The sequence below is a fragment of the Lepidochelys kempii genome, chromosome 7 (genome assembly GCF_965140285.1).
Source record: "Lepidochelys kempii isolate rLepKem1 chromosome 7, rLepKem1.hap1, whole genome shotgun sequence".
Classification (NCBI taxonomy): domain Eukaryota; kingdom Metazoa; phylum Chordata; order Testudines; family Cheloniidae; genus Lepidochelys; species Lepidochelys kempii.
This window is the reverse complement of record NC_136386.1, coordinates 77,164,458-77,177,112: the sequence shown is the minus strand read 5'-3', so window position 1 is coordinate 77,177,112 and position 12,655 is coordinate 77,164,458. Positions and strand designations below refer to the sequence as shown.

Below are 12,655 nucleotides of genomic sequence, written 5' to 3'. Positions count from 1 at the left end.
CTCTACAAGTGTAGACATACCCTTAGTCCCTGCATTTGCAACCAGTCCCAGGGAAACACCTTAAACCACACAGTTTAGTCCTGCTAAAGCTTTGTCTTGCAGTCAGTTGCCTTGGGCAGTAGCTTCAGTTGTCTCCTACTATCTCTCCCCATTAATGGGCTTCATTGCTTTGTCCATTTAGATTGAAAAGAAGGGTAGCGAGACTACCCATCGGCTTTCAGCAAGCCTATAGATCAACAACCCACTTGATGGCATCCATGAACATTTTCCAGCATAACAATACATTATGTTTGCCATAAAAGATGGCATCCTTGATTTTAAGTTAATATTTCCCCACATCTTACTCTTAAACAATGTTACAGAGCCCACAAAATTAGTTTTCACAGGCCATTCACTCCCACCTCCCTCCCTTTCATATAAAGAGTTATATGGGAGATTTGTGCTAGTGATCTGTATACAGCACCTGAATACTAGCAAGTCCTGGGCAGGATGTACATGTAGAGATTTCTACATGTATATGGAATGTATGGAGAGATTACTATCTAGATCCATGTGTGCATACATGCACACACAGTTTACTAGGAACACTTTTCAAGAAATATTTCAGTTTTTAAATGTTGTATTGACAGTATTTCATATCCATCCACCTGTAAGGCTAGGCTCTCTTAGTATGAGGCATTCATGTATGCAGGTCTGAAGAAGACTTAAAATTCACTCATTTTCTTATCTCTAAAAAATTATCTGAAAGAGCTTTTCCAGTCATAATGTTGTTGTTTTAAAGTACAATATCTTGAATCAAGGGCTAGAAGAAGGACAGTGTTGCCCACTGGGAAGCTCCTCCTCTCCAGTAATATAAAAACTCCCAATTCCAGCCCAAAGTGATACCAAGATATCAGCCCTTTAAACTTGCCACTGGTATGGAGTTGAATTTTGACCTACCAGCACCCCTGGCTAGTGTAATTATGTGGGGACAGCCCACATAAAGGATGTCAAAGGAGAAGGAAGTGCTTCTCTAAGAGATTGTTCTTTGTTCTTCTTTTCTTTAAGAAGACACCTATTAGAAATTGCTTCGAAGTGTGGAATGTTTAGAAGAGATCCTGACAGAGATGGATGAGTGAACAAAGTTTAGGGTAGATGGTAAAGTATATGATAAATGCTATTTCTTACCAGCACTACATATGGGATAGATGAATGGATAACAGTTTAGATACAAAGTCAGTGGAAATCCTGCCTGAGTAAGAAATTGTCACTGGGATCATAATTTCACATGTATGTAGCCATTAGAAGTGTATGTTTTCCTGTGAAATGGTAATAGAGAATTATTATAATGCATCAGTGCTGTAAACATCATTCCCTGGACAAGAACAGTGCTGAAAGACAGACTGGATAAAAGAAAAAAGTTCTGTGAATTTAATTTAATTCTTCTCATGCTGGCAAACTTCATTTATTGTGTTAAGCATATTATTAGACTTATTTTTAGTTAATGTAACAAGGCATACAGTATTCCAGCAGTTTTTTATTTCACAATAAAATTTCACAATAAAATTTATTTCACAATTTTTATTATTGTGTTAATAATAAAAATATTAACACAATCTGACATTCTCACACAATGAAAAGTCGCTGAAACTGTTGAAAACAAATACAATAGACATCCCTTGGAAAATTTAGAATGGCCTCCCTATGCTTTGGTGGAACCACTTTCAACCTTGCTCCCAGGCAAATGGCAAAATGACAAATGTTTGAGTGGAAAACACTCAAACTAACCTGATGCTTGTTACTCAGAACTTGAACTAACGTGATCCATCAACTAATGATGTTTGCAATCATCCAGTGTCATGCTTTACGTACTAAATGGCCATGGCATGAACACAGAAATTTTTAACTGTGATACTAGAGATTTTGTTTAATAATTACAAAATATACAAGTGTGTTGTTTTGCAGTTTAAAAACTGCAGATATTTGAATTATCAAGTAATAGTGCAGTGTAAGATAAATAGTATTTTATTATGATATATCGCAGATGTACAATTGATTTAGTACAGCATGGTCTCCATCTTAATCACTTAAAAAATAATAGAAATTAAAGACAATGCTCACCTGTTACCAGTGATGAGCTGCCAAAATCTTAACAACTGGTTCCCTATAAAAGTTCCAATTTTAAGGGATGTGCCCCAGTATGTATTTTTTGTACCAACAGGGTTACCATACGTCCGTATTTTCCCCGTATTTAAATTTAAAATTTAAAAATTCCTCCCGGACAGTGATTTAAGAACCAAAAAGCCTGACCTGTCCGGGAAAATACGGATGTATGTTAACCCTGCCTAAAGTTCTTTTTTAAAAAGATGGGCCTGAACTAGAAATGAGCTCCATTTCACATGTGTGGGTCCCCGGGAGTGTGCTAGGGTGACCAGATGTCCCGATTTTATAGGTCTCTTTTGGGGTCTTTTTGCAGGCAGGGCAGGGGGAGTGACAGGGGCTGGCTGCAGGCAGGGGGTGGCTGGAGGCAGGGCAGGGGGTGCGGCAGGGGCTGGCCGCAGGCAAGGGGTGCAGGGGTGGCTGGAGACGGGCTGGTGTGGGCAGGGGGTACTGGGGGTGCGGCAGGGGCTGGCTGCAGGCAGGGCAGGGGGTGGCTGGAGACACGGGCTGGCTGAGGGCAGGGTGGTGGGCGCTCACAGGCAGAGCGGCTCAGAGCAGCCCAGGCAGCAGGACGCAGTCCAGGCCCAGCAGAGCAGCCGGGGACCCACCAGGCAGCAGCGGGAGCCCCAGGGCCAGGGGAGCAGCAACAGGGCTCGTGCCCAGGACCCACATGGCTTCCGCAGCGCCCCCAGAGGCTGGAGGAGGAATTGCATCACTTCCCAGCAGGAGCCCATGAAGGCCTCAGCGCCCCCTGCAGGGAAGCGGGTTAACCGGTTCTAAAACTGTTTCAAAATTTAACAGCTGTCGTGCGAACCGGCTCCAGCTCACCACTGCCTGTTACCCAAAACACCCAATACTAATGCAAGACTAGGTCATACAGTGTATTCTCTCCAGTGCTTTATCCAGTCTAGTTTTTAAATGAGATGAGCAATGGCTCTTCCATTGCTTCTCTTGGGAGACTATTACATAATGCATTCAGCTGTTCCTCTTGCTGTTCCTGATATTCAGCCAAAAATGTCTTTTGCTTAATTCATTCTGTTCTTCCTAGTTTATACTCGGACCACTTTAAACTACTCCACTTCCTTCTTGGCAGCAGGTTGTGCAACCCCCTCAGAAATAAATGGGACTGGGGCAAGTAAGAATGCCCCAATGTACAGACTGGACATTTGGGCCCTGGATAAGTGGTTAAATCTGCCAGCTCTGTATGGGGTGGACTTTCCAGGGCTAACTACTTAGCCCTTGCCTGGCAAGCCCTACTCATAATACAGTCTCAGGCTTACTTTGAATCCCAGTCTTTATTTAGAAATAAAACAGTAGGGGGTACTTAAGAACTGGAATGTAGAAGAGTAGATGGCAGGAGAAGTTCTAATGGCATAAAAGATGTGAGTAAGCGGAATGAGGATGTACTGCCCCACCTTTAAAAGCTGTTGATTAAATAAGAAAAAATTCAAAGCTGGCATGCTAGAGGTGAATAGACTAACATTTAAGGCTTTATTAAAGCACAGCCCTTTGCTACAGGTTCAAAACTGCAGCATGCACATTCTAAGTATAAACTATAGCTCCAGTAGTCTCCCTTATCAAGATAATGTGGTGATTGGAATGGAAAACCAGTGGAAAGGAATATGAAAGTCTCTTCAGAGGAAAACAGTGGTACTTTGTGTCATTGATACTACAGTTCCAGTACGAGTCTGAGGAACTATTGAATTCTAAATCAAGTCATCACAATCTTGGACTCTATTTAGAATTTACTGAGTAATTCCTAAAAATAATATGGTAATTGCTAATCCATAAATTGCAAAATGTACTATTCTTTCAGAATGTCTTTTCCATTTATGCAGCTTGGCATAAATGGAAAAGACATTGTATGTATCACACATTTTGATGTCTCTGATAATTGAAGGAGAATTTCATGTTATACTCGGACAATGGATACAACTGTATCTAACCAGGTTACTTCGTTTTGTAATCAGTTTAGAATAGCTATTGATGTCACTGAACAAAAACAGTGTCCTTAGATCAGATGCTGAGCTCTGTCCTTATGACTCCAATAAAGGAGAAAATTCAGACTGCATGCAATATAGAACTGTTTTGCGAAGAAGGCTAACTGTGAATGTGTAAGCATTTGCTGTAGGAAAGGCAGAGTTCTGAATACAAACCAATTGATACAAAAGGTATATTGGTAGGAAAAGTCTTGAAGGATGTATGTAAACACATATATTAAACACATTTAAACAAAATCTAGGGCTTTCATTCTCTTTATAATTTTTTTAATGGGTAAAGTCTAATGGAGAATATATCAACCTACTACCTGAACACAGGAAGAAGAGATGTAGTTAATAATGATTTTGATCTACCCACATAGTTAAAGCCTCAATGCCAAATTGCAAAAAAAAAGTAAGTAAAATTACGCAGCTCATTTAAAATATTTAACAGCCTGATTATTTAATTGACAAACTGGCAGTTGGCTGAAGCTATGTGATCATATATACAGTATGATGATGAAGTCCTTAAGTATCACAACCTAAAGATATATGTAGCTGCATATCATTCTAATATGTTCACAGGCATCTCATTCCATCATCTTCACTGAGAGTGGGTTTCAGTTAACCCAGTAGGTACATTCGATCATTATGAGACTGAGGCGGAGCACAGAATCTTGACTTTTATCTATACTAGACAGAACTTGCAGGTAAATTTATTTTAACTTACTGTTTCCATGCACACAAAGTTAGCATGGCTTGTAGAACTCTTGTAATTTAGACTGACTTTTTCAGGGCTTTTACAGGAAGATCTCTTCCCCATGGCCTCCTGGTACTGGGAAAAGAGGGACCCCAACCCATCCTTCACTTTGAAGTTGTAATCTCAGGCCCTCTGAGGTGTCCAGAACTGGAGGTAGGGTTAGTGGAGGGGGCTAGGGCCAAAGCAGATGGATGTTTTCTGTTAACCAAATAGGAGGAATCAGTGATAAATGCCAGCCAGATGTGTGATAAAGATGAGGAGATCCTGATTTCCTAGTGGCATCAAGTTAGCACTACAGACTTTCTGGTTGGTAAGATGCTCTGTAGCATGAATAATAATTAGCATTGGTGGAGTCCCTTATGATTCATGAAGGAGCACCAGTGCCTTGGAGTTTGGCAGCATAAACCAGTCTCACTGTTGCCAGACAGAGAATGAGGATATTTGTTTCCTTGAAGAGTTTTGCCGCTGACAAAGCTGGTGGGCTAAATCCTTGTGGTCCCCTCTTATCAACCACCTGCTTTTATCTCTGGGTGGCATTACGCCTGCATGGCTAGTTCTATGCCACCTGCTTCTAGCCCTGCCCCTCAGCATGGAAGGCATGTCGAGTGTGAAGAAAGCCTGAGCAGTAGAGGAGAGGGCATGGCCAGAGTGCACTGTGTTCCAGTGATTTTGGGTTGGTAGGATGGGCCCTTCCAGCCAATGCAAATTAGAGCAGCCTTGGGCTAAACTGGCCCCCCAGATCTGGGAGGGGCAAAAAGGTTATGGAAAACCACCTTCCCCCTTCACTCTACGAGCCATGCATAACTCAGGTGTACCTGAAATTCTTGGGATTTTTAATTGCCCAAAGAACTCCATGGTCTCAAAGAGTCTACATTTAGCACCAAAGTCACAAAAGAGATATTGGGAAATATTTACAGAGCTTTCCACATAGGATGATATTTTTAAAAAGTTGTTTGAATGGGAACTGTATACCAAAAAATCCTTTGCAGACAATTGGAATTCTCTGTGGGCGTGCATTCAAACCTTCGATTCTCTGAAAATCAGTATTTATTCTAGTAAGATAATGGTGCCTGGACAGATCATTTGACTTTTTAACAGCCTGTTACAAGTGCATACTGAAGGAATTATGGCACTTTCACACTTGTGGCAATGTACAATGAGTACTGTTTTGGAAGTCTATAAAAATTTGGTAGAATCAGGCTCTGGAGTTAAATATGAAGCTCAGTCCAATACCTAGGCTTTTGGGACTATATGTACTAATGGAATCTCAGCCCCCACCCCCCAAAAAAACCTAATAAACCATCTACCACTAATATCTAGACCTGCAATCTAGCAAAGCACTTAAGCACGTGTGTTTAAGCATGTGAACTCAATGAGACTACTTGTGCTCTTAAAGTTATTTATATGCTTTGTTGGCTCAGGGCCTAGAAACTATTCAGTATAATATTTGAGTCTCATTCTACCTTCTCAAAAAGTATGCTGCTCAGTTCATGATAAAACAGTGCTGTCATATGAAAGTCTGAGTGTTCAATGTAAATACTGTACATTAGGATTCACTGAAAGACTAAACTTGTAGTGACTTCATTAGGGACTCCTGCTGTCCTGGAATTATATTTTTTGCTCAGTTGTAGAGGTCGTCCATTGACATGTATGATAAGCAGTTATCCAGTTGTGATGGAATAATGTTTTTATGCAGTATTGAATGGTAATAGTCACTTCAGATGATTATACAAAAAACCACAGCATTACAGAGAAATGTGCAGCTACTTCACAGCCACAGAAGTACTTACATATTTGGTCCCCTTTGCTGCAATAAGAGTTTGATGTAGCAGGAACGGGGAAGTGGGGGAGCTTGCGGTTCACAAATTCCTTATCCTTTTCCAAGAAAGCAAAACAGTACCCCTACCAATTCCTCATATGGTTACATTCAGTCAAAGCTGGCTCTGCTCTAGTGCCTTATAAATGGTTTTTATTTCCCCTTATGCCTCTAGGAGGGCATCATAACAAGCTTACAAACGGCTCCAAAATTAATCTCCGTTAGAATGGGTAGGTGCTTCAGTCACAGTTCAGCCATTAGGACACCACCACTGAGCACTGCAGACCTACATCCTGATATCTAACCTGCTGACAGGACCAAGGCTCACATTGATTCCAGCGGTGATAACCTCGGAGTGTTTTAACCAATAGCCAGGGTTTTCTTTTGTCCGCTGTTCCTTTCTATCTCAATCACTTTTTGTTCAAGACTGTGGGCAGGAGCAGCCCAAGCAGTTTCACCAGCCAGGGTGGAAAAGGTTTTCAGCAGCTCCCCACACCCTAGCTTAAAAAAAAGGAGGAGGAGGGAGGGCACTTAAAGAGCAGAAACATTTGGGCAATCACAATGAAGAGGAAAAAAAACAAAACAGTACACCACCCTGCTATTGCATCTCCTGGAAACTGATATCCAGGGCTACTGCCCTGTGTGCCCAACCCAAGAACTAGCCCTGACTGTGGGGAATAGGTATTAGAGCGTAAATGGGGGTCACCCATAAGGTAAGATTGATCAGACCAATGGTCCACCTAATCCAGTATCATGCCTACCACACTGGCTTTATTCCAGATTTATCAAAGGGAGATTAAAACCCCATATAATGCACTGGCTGATCCTACCACATGGTAACAAAAGGGAAAATTCCCAGTTCTGATGTTTATGCACAGAAGCACATTGTCATTTTTATCTTTGTTAACTTCACTGCAGATGCTCCTTGTATTCACAGGAATTTCAACTCTTACAATACTGAACAGCAGTGAATTTCACAAGTGATATTCTCATTTCTTCCCGTGGGACTGTACCTACCAGTTCTAAGTTTTAGTCTGCTTTTTTTTGAAGTCCATTGTCCTTATTCTGCAAGTCTCACTCCTTCCTTTCCTTAGAATCATGAAATCTATCATTTTGTGATCACTTCCATCCACATTCTCTTCCACTTTTAGATTCACAACCAATTCCTCTCTGTTAGTCAGAATCAAGTCTAAAATGGCTGTTCCCCTGGTTACTTGCTTTGTCTTCTCAAACAAGAAGTTGTCCCTACCACATTCCAGGAACTTGTTAGACATTTTGTGTTTTGCCATGTTACTTTTCCAACAGTGTCTGGGAGTTAAAGTCCCTATCATTACTACCAGGTCTTGTGTTTTGGATATTTCTATTTGTTCTAGAAATGCCTCATCGACTACCTCCTCCTATATTAGACCCCCTTACCATGACATTACTGGTAGTTTTGGTGGGGTTTTTTTTTAATTTTCACCCAGAGATTTTCAACGTGTTTGTCTCTCACTTCCTCTGGACCTCAGAACAAGTGTAGACATTCTTAATATAAAATGCTCCTCCCTTTTTTTCTGTCTGTCCTTCCTGAACAAGCTGTACCCCACTTATACCAATATTCTGGTCATGAGATTTATCACACCAAGTCTCTGTGATGCCAATTAAGTAATTTTGCTCATGTACTAAGACTTCCTGTTCATTCCCCATACCCCTCGTATTTGTGAATAGACATCTAAGATGTAGAACAGATTCCCCCCACTGTTTTCCTGAGGGGGAGAAGGGATTTGAACAGGGCTCTGCCACCTCTCAGGTGAGTGCTCCTAGGCTTTGGAACATTCTGAGGTAGGCTCCCCTCAATCTCTCCTATTGAAGTTGTTTCACTTTAATACTTCAATAATTGAATAATTAAATAATTGGGACAGTGAAAGAGTTACTATGACTGTGTAGCCTAGTGATTAGGGCATTCACCTGAGAGGTGGCAGAGCCCTGTTCAGGTCCCTTCTCTTCTTCAGAAGGAGGTGGGATTTGAAGAGTGGGTGTCTCGCATCCTGGGTGAGAACCCTACCCAGTAGGCTAAAGGTTATAAGGGGAGCTCTTCATTTTGGCCCCTACACACAACTTAGGTGGTTGAATGCCAATCTTCCCCAAATTTGTGGATCACAAGCAAAGGTAGGCACCTATTTCCATGAGAGGGTTGGAGTTTAGCACACTCCCGCCTGGATGGCATCTGCTATAGGCTAGGTTAGGTGGTTCCCCACCTCATATGCTGGCTTTGTAGATTGCAGTCCAAGGCATGTATCTCTTCCCCATTCATAGTTAGGCACCTCAGCTCCTATACCCAGACTTTATGGATTGCAGTGTTTTTCCTGTGATTTTCCTAGGCACCTAAAAATTAAGTGCTGCAATGCTCAGCACTGCAACACCAAAGTCCCTTCATGGATTGGGGCCTCAGTGTTTTTTCTTCAAGTCCCAGCTCCCAGAATAGTATGACTATGTGATAACTTCAGATTTTATTTCAAACCAGTAACTGTCTAGCCCTTACATTTGCAGAGAAAAGGTTGCAAATGTAAACCCTGCATCCGATGAAGTGAGCTGTAGTTCACGAAAGCTTATGCTCAAATAAGTTGGTTAGTCTCTAAGGTGCCACAAGTACTCCTTTTCTTTTAATGTAAACCCTATTACTCAAAGGCAAAAATTTAATTTAAATCTCATTTTTAAACCAATTTCTTGATTTTTTTTTTTTATTATGACTCATGATTTACCATTTGGAGTTGACTGCAAGTCCATTATATTTGTTCAGATTTGCAAGATCGTACGTAGGATTTAGACCTCTTTTTAATTCATAAGGATCTTTCTTTACTATTTGTGTCAGGTACTGAGTTGGGGCTTGTCTACACTTGAAAGTTTTAGTGTGTGAAATGAAATCACAGTGGTGATTCCTAAATAACTCCATGTGTAGACAAGCCTTCAGTAAATACATAATTAATATTTGTAACATTTCATTCTAGGTTAGGACTACAGCCTCCTGTGGTATGGAATTGCAGACTATAAAGCTGCTTGACATAACTGTGCTCTGTCCAAAAGCATTATAGCCTGACCTGGTTAATGTGAGTTTGGCTTCTGAGCATTTGAAAAATGTAGTTGACTAAAGCCAAATGCAGGTATTGTTAATCTATTAAGGTGAAGAGTCTTTGTAAAAGGAGTTTAGAAGCTGTTCTCTAAAACTGATTGTATCATTATTAGAGGGCACTCCATTTCTATTAATCTCCAATTTGCTATAATAGATTGTTTCCTTCCCTCTAGTAAAATTTGCATCAACATAGAGAAAGTGTTATTTAGCCACAATAGTTGTGCATATGCCTGTTACTAGGGGAAAGTGTTAGCTGCATGCTTGTGGAGAGCAAATGATTAGCCATTAGGTGTGAGGGCCACATATTAGCATGGTGCCTCTTAGTTTTGTAACGGCAATCATTTCCCATTAACAGGTTCTTCCTGAGTTCATTAAATTGCCTCATTTAGAGGTGTATTTGGTCCTCCTTCTGGACTGGAAATGGACTAGATGACCTTAAGAGGTCACTTCCAGCCCTACATTTATATTATTCATTTGGATAGAAAGCCTCAAATTTAAACTAACCACTTTACTATAGAGACAAAGTGGGTGAGGTATTATCTTTCTTTGGACCAACCTCTGTCTAGTGAAAGACAAACTTTAAGCTACAGGGAGCTTGGTGTAGTTCAAAAGCTTTTGTTTTTCATCTCCTCTACCTTGGCTCTCTAATATGCTGGGACTAACAGTGCGAACAATTTACTGTAGACTTTTAATGCAGAAGTGACGTGTTAATAAAAATTAAAGGGGAGAGATGTGGCCAAAACATCGCACCCGATACTGGTAAATTCAAATACTAAGACAGGGTGAGTACTGCTATGAAATGATCGGGTGAGAGCTAGGGCCGGTCCAAAGAGCACGGGGACTTGTACTCTTTTTTTACTTACGTGTTTGTGCCTGACAATACTTGACCTTTTCAACTCACGTGTGGGGAAAGGACATAGCGCGACCTCCCCTGGTTAGTCAGGAACCGGGGCATAAAACTATAAACAAGATCACCTCCTTGTATTTAAGAAGGAGGGGCGCGTGCAGCGCTCACAGGGGCGGTGTTACGCAGACTAGAGCCCGCACAATCAGCGGTGTTGCGGGCTCACTAAGCTGGAACGGGCTGTGCAGTTGTGCGCGCGCTGGTTGCGAGAGGCGGCTGTACAATGATCCGTGCTTGCAGCACCCAGGCGAGCCTGGGGGTGCCCCCGTTCTTTGCACGGTGCCCTTCGGGGTGCGGACTGTTGCTCGGTGGTGTGGCTGCAGGCGCCCGGGAGTTGAGGGGCTGCTGTGCACGGTGGTGGCCAGTGGTCTCTGGAGCGCCTCCAGCCTCCCTCCTCCCTTACACACAGACACCCGGCCCTGTTTTCATGAATGAAATCCAATGCTCCGCTATAAATAGCACGGAGGGGACAGACGTCACCAGGCGGAGAGTGGCAGCGGCTCCCGCCGCGGAGCGAGGAGCTTCGCTCCTGCCTCAGCCTCCTCGTGGGGCGGGCTGGGGAGGGAGGAGCGGGGCGGGAAGCGGCGCGCGCCCTGGCCGGACAGCAGCAGCGGTACAAAGGGGCGCGACAGCGCCATGCTGCCTCCTTGCAACGCCGCGGTGGCCCCTCGCCCGGCGCGCCCCGCCTGAGGAACAGCCGCCGCTGGGTCCGTCCGTCCCCCCTGCCCAGCCTGCGGGCGGCGAGGCAGCGCGGCCCCTCCCGGGTAGGTGCCGAGTCGCCCCGTGCGCGGTTGCCCTAAACTTCTCGGCACGCGGAGCCTCCCCGGCCGCCCGCCCCGGCGTGTGCGGGCACAGCCCTGGCTGGCTCGGCGTAACGGAGCCTCGGCTGCAGGGCTGGCTCGCTCTTCGTCGCCCCCTGAGCCTGCCCACGGCAGCCGGCTGGGGCGGGGGCAGGCCGGCGCCGGGAGGGAGCCCCCCGCAGGTGCACGGCCTCCGGGCAGCTTGAAGTGGAGGCGCTGCCCCATAGCAGAGGGTCCTGCTGTTGAGCAGGAAGGGCTCGGCGGGGCTCGTTTTCCCGCCAGTGAACGTGCCAAGCATAGGCAGAGGGGTGCAGTGCGGGCAACACCTGCTTGCACTTGGCACATGAACTGTAGCTTGCTAAGCAGCCTAGGGGCTGAAGGGTGGTTTTGTCCTGCTGTGTCTGCGGAGTCTGTTGTGGGTTGCTGTGACAACAGCTGGAGGCTGCCATGAGGGGCTTGCACGGCACAGATTATTTGGTGTCTGATCTGGCAGAGCCTGGTCTGGGGAAAGGTACCGCTATAAACTGATTATTAGGTTAACATTATGGCAGTTTGTCTACCTAGCCTGGCAGCAAACATCCAGACTAAAGAAATGTCCAGTTATTGAACTGGTGCAGGGTAGACACGCTGAGAGTTCAGACTTGACTTTCACTGGTCAAAACACCAGCTGTGTCTTTGGAGCTGGCCTTACACAACTACTTATTAAACAACAATATCCTTGAAGTTCTACATATGGTTACAGAGAGAACTACAAAGTGACCCCAAAGTCTTCTCAATGGCTCTGTTCATCCTCAGCTTGTGTACAATTCCTGGACATTCAGCTGAATCAAAGCCAACCATTCAGCCTGAGGTGGAAATTACTTTGTTCAGCAAGCTCTCAGATATTTATCAGGTTCAGAACTCTTTCTAGGAAAAAGGCTTTTGGGGAGAATCCTGCCAAATAGTGTGAGGTCTGGAAAATGAGCATGGACTATTTTCAGTATAAAGATTAGTAGAACAGAGCATATTAAATGTGAGTTACATTGCGGGGGGGGGGGGAAGGGATGCTGGTGGACATACAGTATTACCCATGGAAAGAGAATTGGTTAATTTCTGCTTTATATTTTCTGCACTTCCTGTATGCCTGGTTCTGCAGTCATTGTACATGC

The 12,655-nt window shown here is 43.7% G+C and overlaps 1 protein-coding gene across 4 annotated transcripts in view; it reads left to right on the top strand.

The window, feature by feature from the left end:
- Positions 1 to 12,655, top strand: part of RHOBTB1 (Rho related BTB domain containing 1) — an 89,639-nt gene that overhangs the window by 13,395 nt on the left and 63,589 nt on the right. For 2 of the 4 annotated variants that reach the window (XM_073353412.2, XM_073353413.2), the window contains exon 1: positions 11,278 to 11,471. The exons of the other annotated variants lie outside the window; for them this stretch is intronic. The gene's annotated coding sequence lies outside the window, so the exon portion shown is untranslated. Of the gene's footprint in view, positions 1 to 11,277; positions 11,472 to 12,655 lie in introns of those variants that run through there. 4 annotated transcript variants of the gene reach the window in all.